The sequence below is a fragment of the Alligator mississippiensis genome, chromosome 5 (assembly GCF_030867095.1).
Source record: "Alligator mississippiensis isolate rAllMis1 chromosome 5, rAllMis1, whole genome shotgun sequence".
Classification (NCBI taxonomy): Eukaryota; Metazoa; Chordata; order Crocodylia; family Alligatoridae; genus Alligator; species Alligator mississippiensis.
In genome coordinates, this window is record NC_081828.1 from 84,774,416 (window position 1) to 84,787,660 (window position 13,245).

The window sequence follows — 13,245 nt, forward strand, 5'->3', positions numbered from 1 at the left end:
AAAGGGATCTTGGAGTCCTAGTGGACTCCAAGATGAACATGAGTCGTCAGTGTGACGAAGCCATCAGAAAAGCTAATGGCACTTTATTGTGCATCAGCAGATGCATGACGAACAGATCCAAGCAGGTGATACTTCCCCTCTATTGGGCGCTGGTGAGACTGTAGTTGGTATACTGCATGCATTTTTGGGCGCCACACTTCAAGAAGGATGCGGATAACCTGGAGAGGGTCCAGAGAAGGGCCACTCATATGGTTAAGGGCTTGCAGGCCAAGCCCTATGAGGAGAGACTGGGGCACCTGGACCTCTTCAGCCTCCACAAGAGAAGGTTGAGAGGCGGCCTTGTGGCTGCCTATAAGTTCATCACGGAGGCACAGAAGGGAATTGGTGAGGTTTTATTTACCAAGGCGCCCCCGGGGGTTACAAGAAATAATGGCCACAAGCTAGCAGAGAGCAGATTTAGACTGGACATTAGGAAGAACTTCTTCACAGTTAGAGTGGCCAAGGTCTGGAATGGGCTCCCAAGGGAGGTGGTGCTTTCCCCTACCCTGGGGGTCTTCAAGAGGAGGTTAGATAGGCATCTAGCTGGGGTCATCTGAACCCAGCGCTCTTTTCTGCATATGCAGGGGGTCGGACTCAATGATCTATTGAGGTCCCTTCCGACCCTAGCATCTATGAATCTATAAGGCCCACCTAGCTAACTAAAGCCCGTACTGTGTGGGACCTATGGGTGAAAGATACAGCCGAATTCTTGGGACAAAGGCAAAAAACAGGAGTGACATGAGGGTCAAAGGGTCAAAATGTGAAATGATTGTGCCTGAGGGGGACACCAAGCAGAGACCCCTGGGCCGCACCCACCAGTCCTCAAAGGCATCCAAGGAGTCTGTGGGCACCACCCACTGGTGCTCTTCCTGGAAATGTGTATGGACAAGTGAGAGGAAAGTGGCCCTGCAGTTTCTGGGCACCTTCCTAGCCAGAGCCTCCTTCCTGGTGAAGTACAGGGTCCACTTGGCCAAGGCCAGGAGGAGGTTGACTAGGAGGTCCCAGGTTTTGGTGGGGCCACAGATGTGGTGACCACAAACAAAAAGGTGGGGGGTGAAATTCAAGCAGAACCTCAGGAGGAAGTTCTGGAGGTGAAGGGGCTGCAGCCTGGCGCACTTGAGGGTCACGTGTGCAAGGGTCTCCCCCTGCCTGCAGAAGGGGCAGGAGACTGGGGTATCTGTGAAGCTCACAACATACTGTGGCACTCAAACTCCTAAGAGCAAGTAGCCCTGAGCTGCTCACCAGGGCAGATTTTTATACTGTTGGGGCCAGCACAGGTGCAGCTTCCCATGTGCTGCTGGGGACGGGAGGAGCCCGGCTGGGTCTATACCGGCCAGCAGAAGTGGCAGCTGAGCCATGTGATGCTCGGGACAGGACAAGTCCGGCTGGAGAGGCTGGGGCTCAGCTGCATTTTCCCCCTGCCTGTGCTGGTCAGTCCCAAGTGGCACATGGCTTCGCCACTGCTTCTGCTGGCTGGTGCTGACCTGGCCGGCCTCCTCCTGTCCCCAGCAACCCATGGGAAGCTGGCTTCAGCTGTATGCTGCTTTTCCTGGCCGGTGCCGACCCGGTTGGGTGGGGCAGCAAGCGGCTGAAGCTGGCTTCCCACATGCTGATGGGGATGCCTGGCTGGGTCGGCACTGGCCAGCAGAAGCGGTGTTGAAGCCTCCTGCCTTTTGGGACCAGCTGGCACAGGTAGGGGGAAAGTGCAGCAGATGTGTTACTAACAAGTTATTAATTCAATAGAAGTAAATCTTGAAGATTATTCTCAAAAATGTCCATATTTTGTTGCTTTGATTAGTTTCCACTCTGGCTGATATCTTTTCCACGTTTGATCGGTCAACTGGCGTTATGCTTCTTTCATTCACTGATAAGTGAGTAGAAGCGAAAGTATTTATTTTAGTCAAGTGTTTGGTATTATTTCATTCTTGCTTTTATATTGTTTTTATTTTGGATTTTAAACCACATTTCCAGACCCATTTCATTGTCACTTCCTGCAACTTTATTGGTGTTAAAGGTCACGTGACGTCACTTCCTGATGTGATACTGCTTCCTGTGAGGTCTTTGAATATGGCTCGCGGGCCCACGGGGTGATAAAAAGTTCCTGATCCAGCCCCACATTCAAAAAGGTTGGACACTCCTGCTGTACAGACAGTTATAAATAGACTGGGACTGAAAGAAATGAAATGCAGTTGTTAAAGGATAACCAAGTGAAGATCAGATTAAAGAAATGGGGCATGGATCTGAGGAAAGAAAAGACCAAATGCTAACTACATATGGTTGAAATTTGCAAGCAGCACAAGAAAATCTTGAGCAAACTGTATATCAGTGAAATCCTTTTCTGTAGGGTAGCAAAGAGGAAGACCCTGGAGTGCCAATGAAGTGGAAAGAAACCTTTCCTAATAATGGGGCATTCTACAGATGATCAAGAAAAGGAACCCTTCTTCCCATCTCTACTTCTAGTTCTATCTTAAATCCTTCACTTGGACACAATCTACATACAATACAATCTTGATTAATTTAGTCATAGTTAACTGTTCAGCAGCAGGAGTCTACCTTTTGAGAGCACCAAAATGGTTAAGTTTTGGACCCCTACTGTTTACTAGTCACCAGCCTAAACAGGGTCCCTGACCAGCACAGGGACTTTGTGTAGTTGCCCAATTTCCACTGCCCTAATACCTTCCCTGAGCAAAGGCTTTGGTTGTCTCTCATGGCTGTGGTCTCAATTCAGCCATTTTTGGCTTCCTCTGTGTACTTTTGACCCTCTCCACTGGTAGAGATGCAAACATCTGTGAAGCCCCTTGGTATTGGCTCCTCTTAACTGGATTAAACTGCTCCCTGATTTCATCTCCATGTATCTACTTCCCTCTTGCTATTGTGTAAACTTGAAACCTGTCTTCTGCAGTTGAAGGTATCTGAGAATGGGCAGAGATGGTCTGGAACAGGGAGCCCTAGCCCTGTTACTAGAAAGCAGGCCATCCCCTTTAAAGACAGAGTCTTCAGAGTGCAGTCTGCCAGTAGAGCAGGGGTTAAAGGGTAGCTCTGCAGGGCAGTCAGCTGACTGGGGCTGTCCCATGACCAGGAGAGTGCTCAGGCGGGTGCTATATAAGCCCTGGGTTGAGGCAGCAGGGGTCAGCCAGGTAAAGTGGATGTGTGGGCTCCTAAATGCCCAGGAGACTGAAATAAAACAGCTCTGCAGGCTGGGGTGAAAAACAGAGCAACCTGGAGAGGAGGAGCCAGGGGGTAAGCAGACACACTGTTTCTGTTATTTTTCCTTTGTGATAGCCCCAGTGCTTAATGTTCAAACCAGAGGTCTGGGATGAGGCTTGAAGGGGAGGTTTGGAGACCTCATTAGTGCCCAGAGGGACATAACTGCCTTGAACACTGCCAGGGCAGGCTAAAGGCTCCAGTGAGTATTGAGTCATAGTGGAGCCTGGCAAATAGTGCAAGGCACAGAGTGACAGGGGCCAGAGAGCCTTGTGCCAGAGGTGTGCAGAGACAGAGGGGACAAAGAGCCCAGCAGCACAGAAGACAGGGGCCAGGGACCCAGCAACAGGAAAGGAGGGAGTGGAGCTAGTGCCTTGAAGCCAAGTCCAACACAGTGGGCATAGGATAGAAGGCCTAGCCACATTAAAGGGGCAGTGGCCTAACAGGAGTGCGGTCGTGTAATACCCGTGAGGCATGGGGCATGGTGCGGGAGTGGTATGGAGCTGTGCAACTAGACCTTAAGGCAGGAGCTCCTCACCTCTGAGTGTTCTCTGGAGCGAAGACCCAATGTGGGAAGCCAAAAGAACCAAAAGAATCAGCAAGATGTGGCAGGTGAGTGAAGGGAAGACGTCCCAGAAATGGATTAAAATAAAGGGGACTCTGGGGTGCTTCCAGGGGTTCTTAACCACCCTAGGGATGGTGCCCTGTTACGTGGTCATACCATGTCACACCCCTATGCACCCATGGAACTACACTATTCCTTTCCCCCTCTGTGCAATTAAGAAGCCTCTTCATGTGTTCAGGGCCTCTCTGACATCCTCATTACCTTCAGGTGGGCAAAAAGTATCATGTGCCTTTGTGGCTGTATGTGCCGTATCATGTGCCTTTGTGGCTGTATGGAGGCTCTCTGGGGGGGTTCTGTTTATGATGTAAGAATTGCCTGTGAGTTGTAACTTGTAAATTCTACTTGTTGTCACACTGATGTAATGGAAGAATCTAGCCCGTTATATTTAACTGTTGAATTGTGTAGATGTCACCACATAATTGTCTGGGGAAGCCATGGGAACCATAAACTGATACTCAGCGGAACTTAAAATAGAGCTAGAATGATGGCAAAAATGAACAGACCAAAATAACTCTTTTGTGTATTCTTGCATTATTCATATGTCCATTAAACAATAACAAATAATTTGCTGAACACACGCAATTTGTGGATAAATGTGTGAGTAATGCAAAAGCCACAGGCAAGTAGCTTCATACCTCTAGCTAGCTACTCAAACATGAAAAGGTATCTTCAATGCATTTTGTTCTTGTAATTGAAGTATCATTTTCCAAAGGATTCTTATTTGAGTATTGGTGAGAGGGCTTGAAATTGAGAAGGACCTACTTGGATAGCGAACAATCCTCCCAGCAGTATTAATACACGGTAGCTAACAAGTCAGAATTCATTAAGCACATTAACCTCCATTACTTTAATTAGTCCACAAACTGGCAACAACAATATTTTAAATATATATTTCTATTTTTTTTCTTTTAACTTCACCTACAAGTAGTGGTTAGGAAGTCCAGATAGCTGCATCCCCTTCTTGTCCATTTTCTCTGGTATCAAATTGAGGAGAATTCCTTGTACTGGTTGGTGAACACATGGGTCTCCTTTGAATGCCAAATTGAAATGACACCTAAATGAAAAATGCTGCTAAATAAAATTAAAAGGGTGGAATGCGACATTGGTGTGAATCTGATTTCATGTGCTGGGTTAGACACACTTGTGCTTGAGCTATGGAAAAAGACAAAGGAAAGATGACTAGAATAAATTGTCTCCTTTTCTCTGGACTTCACCATCTTTACAAGAAACCTACAGAATATTTTATACCTTTCTAGCTCTACTTGACCCAACCACTTTCTAGCTCCACATGAGACAACATTTGCATACAAGGAAACTGCATTAAATACATCCCCCAAGGGGATGCAGCTATCTGGATTTCCTAACCATGATGGTAAGTGGACACTTGTGGTGGGACACAGGACAGGTGGTCATGATTCCCTGATTAGTCGAGGAAACTTCTGTTAAGCGTATGCCATTCCTTTTGCCCTGGAAGAAAGACTAGTGGGGTCTGAATGGAGGGGTGTGGGACAGTGCTACTTCTCCTGCAATCACGCAGTGAGAGGGATTTGAGTGTGCTTGCCTGAGAGCAGGTAAGCATCAAGCCATTTATAAATTAAGAGGAGAATAATAGCTGCATGCTGAACAGTATAGCCTGCTGGATTGGTTGGATCCAGCAATGCTGGAAAACTCTCTCACAGTGCTTCCCATTTGGAAAGGGCAATTGGAAACTCAATAGTTGGTCCTGGAGAGTTAAATGAAGTGGTGTGGTTGGGTCAGGTGGAGCTAGAAAGGTATAAGGTAATCTGTAGTTTTCCTTTTGGAGTGAATTAATGAAAAAAAATTGTAGAGATGTTTCTAGCAGGAATCCAGGCAAATATGTAGTGTAGTGTCTGGTGCTGCAAGAATGCTGATGGGAATTCTCACATTGGCATACAGGCAGAGTAACCCTTGAGCAAAAGGAGCAGGAATGTGTGCTTCTACTAAAAGGGATTAGAGAAGGCCTAATTCAAGATGAAACCTCAAGTCACAGGAGAGGTAGCTTGGATATTTCAGGCCTTAGGAATGAATGAACAGGCTCGGGAGTGAAGCAATTTGCTAGTTTCCTATCAGTTACCAAGGCCAAAGGTGTTTCTGGGTTGGGTCATTCTCTGTCAAGAATGGAAGCAGGGAGTAGCCTCGGAAGCTACCTGAAGACAACCAGGAAACTCTTGGTTGGCCCAATACAGATGAATATGGTTGGTGTTTCTCTTACACTGGGCAGCTTTAACCCAAATTTCTACAACCTTGAACAGAATATGTGCTACCAACATATTATGGGATGGGACATTGAGGCAATCTGTGAGGAATGAGTACAGGAGTAAAGCTCTAGAATGGCATTATGAACAAAATAGAGGGGGCAAAAAACCTGAATTCCTTCAAGGTGGATCTTGACAAATTTTGTGAAAGGGCTAATATGATAGGATTGAAGCATGTGATGTGGGGCTTCCAGTGTTTGATGTCCCAAGAAGAGTTTAAAAGGAAGCTTGGCTTGGATGGTATACTGGTATTCCTAACGTTAGTAAGGAAGTTCCCAGTGTCTGGCTAACAGGTCTTTGTCACACATCAGATTTGGGATCAGGAAGGAATTTTCCTCAGATCAGATTGACAAGAATAATTGTTAATTTTCCTCTTCCTCTATAGCAGAAATATAGTCCTCTTCCTAAGTTTACCCAGGCATATTTTACTTAACAACTGCTCTGCTATTATAATGACATAATGGCATTTGTGTCTCCTTCTTTAGGTAGTGGTAGAGTGATGTTGTAGCTGTGATGATCCAGGAATAATGTGAGGCAAGGATTTTTTTTTTTTTTCTGGGGAGGTGGAGCAAGGCGGGGCCAGGACCAACTGATAGTTTCCATCAGCATGTTTGCCCAATATGGGCCAAGTGTTTCATAGTCCCGCTCAGTGTTGGCTGTATTTAATCATCCTCATAGTTGGTTTCCCATTAGTGAACATACGTAGCTTTTGGCAGAAGTTAAATGATAGCCATTGTATTTAATGCAGTTTCTTTGTATGTGGACATAAGACGAGGGCCTTTTTTACCCTAGCTAATTGGAGAAAAAAAGCTTGTCTTGTATTCAAGTAAATAGGGCACTTTTGTTTACTTTCAGAGGCATATTGGGTAAGCAGCCTCAGATGCTCACAAAGGCAAAGTACACACAGTCAAAAAGCCCAAGGCTGAATCTATTCAGTCTTTGCAGGTTAGTCTAAGCTGCACAAGTTAAATTGAAACAGAAGTGAACAGACTTTGATTCAGGAAATGCAGCCACATGCCTAAAGTGGCTCACGCCAGAAGCTGGGGGTGCTACAGTATGGCTCTCTGGCTGTGTTCCCTTCCTCTTCCTGCTGCCCCCAAGGTCTCTGGGATTTCCAGTCCAAAATTACAGCAGTAGGACTCTGCAGGGTTGCTGATCAATTCCTCTTTCTGCTTCCAGGTGCCTCTGGGATTTGTAGTCCACAGCTGCAGCCAGCATTAAGTTTGAGAGGGAGGAGAGGTGTTTAACACCCCCTCCCTAGCCCCAACCCCCAGCCAGAGTTTGCCTGGGGAGGGCAGTCCCCCCCTGTAGACTGGGCTGCATCCGCAGCTGGTCTTGCCTCCCACCACCTCCTTGCCATTCAGCCCTCACTGCTCCCAGCTAGGGAGCAGAGGGGTGAGGCCAGCCCTGCTCTCTGGAGCAGAAAACACAGGCCAGCCCAGCATGCTGGGCTCTGATTGAACTTGAACCAGGAAGGGGTCTTGGACAGAAGTTTCATAAACCGGTTTGACCCAAATCAGTTAAGTCTGATACTACATTCAACCAGGTTTGTCTTAAACCAGTTTCAAAGTGGCTGAAACTGTTTTATGTGCACTGAGCTTCTGTTCTGTTACAGGTTTAAACCAGTTTCTGATCACTTAAGCTGGTTTATGTGTAACTTGTGTCCTAAACCCAAAACAGGAAACAAGTTTACTGATCTATACAGCAGTTTAAAAAGAACAACTGCCACATGTAAGAACAATCACTTTTGCTTTCTACATGCACATTCTCATTGTGAGTGTCTCACTCCCTGGTCAGAGACATTTTGCTTCAGTAGTACCTCTACAGTCTGCTGTAGGCCAATCCCACCTTGTGTTCCTGAGCAGAAGGGGAAAAAAATGCTCCGCTCTACCATGCAATTACTCTCTTCTTTTTAGCTGCAGAGAGTGAGCACCTCGATTCTTCCCTGAAGCATTAGCACCTTAAGGCATAAGGCCTTCTCCCTACTTCAGTAGCATGATCCCTGCTTCATACAGGGCAATCAGTTTCCTGACCTACACATCAGATTTAGGAAATTGGAGAACTCATTATAGTGCTAGTGCTAGTCTCCATTGAATTACTTCAGTCTTTCCAAGGGCCACCCAGTTATCCTATACCATCAATACTGAGCCTGTTGACAGATATCCACCACTTTGGTAGCACTTCTACACACACCATTTTCATTTGGAACCTATTCTTCAGTGTCGCCAGCACTACCTGCTTCAGCACCATAATCTGAATTGGTTTTGACTGATAGCCACTGTGGAGTGCATCTATACATCCTATTAATGCACAGTAAATTTACTGCACATTTTTAAAAAAGAAAGGGTCTACATGTGCCCTAGGTTGGGAGCAAATTTGCTGCCAACTGGAGTGGGTGTGACCCGGGATGTTCCTGCACCCCTGCCCTGCTCTGCCCCTTTGCAGCAGCTGGGGGAGCTTCAGGCTCCCCTGGGTGCCAGCCCAGGGCTGGCACGGGGCTGGTGGACTGCTGCATCCCAGCCACCTGGAGATTGGACCCAATTTCCATGTAGCTGAAAGAAGCATCCCTGCCTGGCAGGGATGCTTCCTGGCAGCCACATGGGGATTGGGAGGGTCCCAATTTTCCATGTGGCTGTTCCTGTAAGGCAGGGACACCTCTCCCCACCCATGGACCTAATCTCCACCTGACTGGGGGGCAGCAGTTCTGGCTGCTGCCTCCCGGCCATGTAGTGATCAGGGTGTCCTGATTCTCCATATGGCAAGGAGACAGCTGTCCCTGCAAGCAGCACAGCTCTGACCACATTAAGCTTAGCCAGGCAGCAGTGGGCCCTCTGCTGCCTGGGATGACCAGGAACAAATTGTTTCCAGCCAGCATCTACACATGCCCTACTGCGTGGTAGCTAATGCACAGTTAATCTACTATGCATATTTTCAGATAGGCTAATGTGCAGTTATCTACTATTTTACTATGCAGTAGCCTACTGCATGATTGCATAGTGACACTTTACTGTGCAGTTGATTAGTCTACTGTGCAGTAAAACATCTTATATAGATACACCCTTGTTCATACTCCAGTGGTGTCTTTCTACTGTGTCTGGCACTGCCTTATAAAAGCTTGATCCGTTAGGCTTCTTTGGGTCCATTCAGGGACAGTTTCAGGGCTGACAATTGAAGGTCCTTGGTGAACTGGCTATTCTTATCCAGTCATAGACTTTTTCTCAAATTAAGTCAACAGTCCTACTGCTCCTGTGGAGGTGTCAGCCTCAGCTTTCTCTCAGATATAATCCAGGTAGCCTGGTCAAGAAACTAGGTTTTCCTCCCAGATATCTAACCCTACAGACCCTCTATAGGGACCTGGCCCCAAGAAACTTGCATGGCTCAGATAAGTTTTGATATCCAGACCTCCTGCATTTCCAGGTGAGAGATCCCAAGTGCACCATTAGTCGGGAAAGCGGGGATTTTTTTTACCTAGACCTCCCCACGCTTCATCTTAGCCTGGATGCTGGATGGTTCTTGCAAGTAGAATAAACAGAAAAGATGGACTTTATATCAGATACAGATGGTATAATAGGTAGGTTTTCTTCCTGTGTCTGGCAAAGGACACTAGCCCAGTCAGATTTTCTATCCCAGATATACTGGACTATCTGATGGAGCACAAACATCCCAATATCTCCATCATTTCCATCTGTTGTGTACAGAAGAAATTTAATGGGTTTTTGATAACCTGCTGGTTCTTTTAATGCTTATCTCTTCAAACTTGACTTCCCTTCTTCAGCTATTTACCCATAATCTGCTTCTTGACTACTAAACATCTATTTTGTTCCCAAATGGGATGAAAGAGTAAGCTCTCAGTTATGTGCAGCTAGAACACTCTTCTGTTTGAACTCATATCTATTTTTTCATATAAATATATGTCTCCTACCAGAACATCAATTCAGTGTTTTTAAAAATGGGATTAGCCATACTCTTGTGTTATGAGGCTCCGAAAGAATGGTAGCTTAAATCTACTCTTCCTGTGGGTCTGCTCAACAAAAGACCCCGAGTCACAGCACAGCAATCTCTAAGGGTCACTGCCTGTTGATCATGAAGCTAAAGAAGCAGTTTTGACTTGAATATTGGATGGTGACAGCAGAGGAGGAGGAAGGTAAACAGCAGGCTGCCACCCCCAAGAGGAGGTGCAAGGTAGTAGTGGTGGGGAACTCCCTCCTGTGGGGCACCAAGCATCCCCTCTGCTGTCCAGACCCCTTAGCCCGGGAGATCTGTTGCCTCCCTGGAGGCCACATCAGAGACATTGTGGTGAGAATTACCAAGCTAGACCAGCCCTCAGATTACTACTCCATGTTTCTCATCTACGTGGGAATGAATCAGCCAGGAGCAATCCAGACTGGATCATGAGTGACTACAGGGCTCTGGGAGCTGGGTTCAAGGGGTTGGGGGCCCAGGTAGTCATTTCTTCTGTGCTCCCAGTTGCAGGCCATGGTCCAAGGAGGGAAGGCTGCATCAAGGAAGTCACCCAATGGCTTCAACAGTGGTGTCACCAGGAGGGCTTCAGTTTTCTCAACCACAGCGCACACTTCTGGGATAAAGGATTTCTCGGAAGGGACAGCATTCACCTCGCATGAAGAGGTAAGTTCCTGTCCTCAGCCAGGATTGCTGATCTTCTAGATAGGGCTTTAAACTGAGTTCACTGGGGGACTGGGAAACACTGACTAGAGTAGGCAATGTTTTTTGGTCAGAATGCCAAAACCTCCCACAATGCTTACCTTGGACAGTGCTGGAACGCTAGCATGCCAGAAAAACAAAATGAGGGCAGGAGGTATGTGGCAGGATGCCCTGCTTGTTCCCCTTGCCCCCTACCCAGAGCCCCTGCCCTCCAGCCCTGCTGCCCATTGCCCCCCAGCCCTGGCTCTGTGGCTGGCAGCAGCTACCCAGAGCCGGGGCCGGCTGCAAACAGCTGTGCTGGGCTCCGGAGCCCAGGCATCAGATCTGTACTAGCACATGCACCTGTGCATTGGAGCAGGCAGTGAGGGAGGGGCCTGAGGCAGCACAACCCTGGTCTCTCCCCCTGCTTCCGGCACAGAGCTGGTGACTGGGCTCTGGAGCCCACTGCAGCTGTCAGTAGCTAGCCTGGGCTCTGGGCAGCTGCAGCAGTCAGACTGCAAACAACTGTGCTGGGCTTCCCAGCTACAGCATCAGCTCTGTGCCGGGAGCAGGGGAGAGACCACGGTTGCGCTGCCTCAGGCCCCTTCCTCACTGCCCGCTCTGATGTGTGGGTGCACACACCGGTACAGAGCTGATGCCAGGGCTCCAGAGCCTGGCGCAGCTGTTTGCAGCCTCCCGGCCACAGCCAGCCCCGGCTCTGGGTAGTTGCTGCCAGCCGGGAGCCTGGGCTGCTCCCAGCAGGCAGCTGGGATGCTGCAAGCCCTGCTGGGAGCAGCCTGGGCTCCAGCAGCTACCCAGAGCTGGGACTGGTCATGATGTGCTGAGCAAAATGGCCTCACATGCCATACTCGGCATGCGTGCCAGGGTTTGCCGACCCCTGGACTAGAGCTTACCTGGGGATCAACATACAAGAAAGTTCCATAGATAGGGACACTAGGGAGAACAGCTCCTGAAAGAGCTGAGGGAATAACCTTCCTTCAGCATGACAGAAAGCTGGGGGTCTCAACAGGAGGACTCAGGTGCCTGTATACCAATGCTAGGAACATGGTGAACAAGCAGGAGGAGCTAGCCCTCCTGCTCTCCGATGGGCAGTATGACCTAGTAGGAATTGCAGACACCTGGTGGGACTCCTCACGTGATTGGAGCGTAGCCATCGAGGGCTACACCCTGCATAGAAGGGACTGGGTTTTGAGGAAAGGTGGAGGTGTAGCTCTCTATATAAAGGAGAAATACTCCTCCTTGGAGGCTGACATCGGCTCCAAAAAAGAGCAGCTTGAAACCCTCTGGGTCAAGCTGTGCTGGGGTGCAGAGAAAGAGACCTAACTGTAGGTGTATACTACAGACCACGAAACTGGGGGGAGAAACTCGATCTGGAGTTTGCCCAAGAACTGACAAAAACTGTGCATGCATGGGACATGGTAGTCATGAGCAACTACAATTATCCAGACATCTCTTAGGAGGAATGCTCAGCCAAGTTGGACCAGTCATGTTCCTTCCTGACCTTCATTGAAGGGCTCTTCCTGGCTCAGGAGGTGCACTGACCAACCAGAGGTAACACTCTGCTTGACTTGGTCCTGGACAAAGGAGATGACCTGGTGACCGACTTAAAAATAGAGGGTAGCCTGGGTGACGGTGAGCATGAAACCATCGTGTTCACCGTCTGCAAGACAGACAAATCAAGGACAACAAGAAGTCCTTCTTGAGGTACATAGGGAACAGGAGGAAAACAATGGGGAGTGTGGGGCCATTGCTCAACTCAGGACAGCTGGTTACCAACACAGGAGAAAACTGAACTTCTGAATGACTACTTTGCCTCGGTGTTTCACTGGGCCATGGGGAAAATCAAGCCAAATAGGGTAGAGGATGAGCAGGGCAGAAATGACTGCTTCTTTACTGTTGCCATAGAACTGGTGTGTGATCAATTAAAGAAATTGGACATACATAAGTCAGCAGGACTGGATGAACTCCATCCTAGGGTGCTGAAGAAGCTAGCTGATGTCATCATAGAGCCCCTGGAGAAACTGTTCCCAAACTTGTGGCACTCTGGAGAGGTCTCTGAGGACTGGAAGAGGGCCAATGTTGTGCCTATCTTCAAGAAGGGGAGGAGGGAGGACCCATGTAACTAAGCCAATTAGCCTAACTTCTATCCCAAGGAAAATCCTGGAAAAATTCATTAAGGAGTCTATGTGTGATAGGCTTGCAGAAGGTAGGATTCTGAATGACAACCAAAATGGCTTTGTCCCAGGCAGGTCTTGTCTAACCAACCTTATCTCCTTTTATAATTGGGTGACTTGTTACCTGGATAAGGGAGAAGTGGTGGATATTGTATACCTTGACTTCCATAAAGCCTTTGATCTGGTATCCCACGATGTTCTTGTGAGAAAATTGGAAGATGGTGGGCTTAACTGCAAGATGGTTAGGTGGGTACAAAGTTGGCTG

The 13,245-nt window shown here is 48.0% G+C and overlaps 1 long non-coding RNA gene across 1 annotated transcript in view; it reads left to right on the forward strand.

Moving 5' to 3' along the window:
- The window catches only part of LOC106740490 (uncharacterized), a 74,801-nt gene that overhangs the window by 38,315 nt on the left and 23,241 nt on the right, over positions 1-13,245 (forward strand). Inside the window, exon 3 of the long non-coding RNA XR_009462486.1 lies at positions 10,612-10,770. This is a non-coding gene — a long non-coding RNA (uncharacterized LOC106740490). The remainder of the gene's footprint in view (positions 1-10,611; positions 10,771-13,245) is intronic.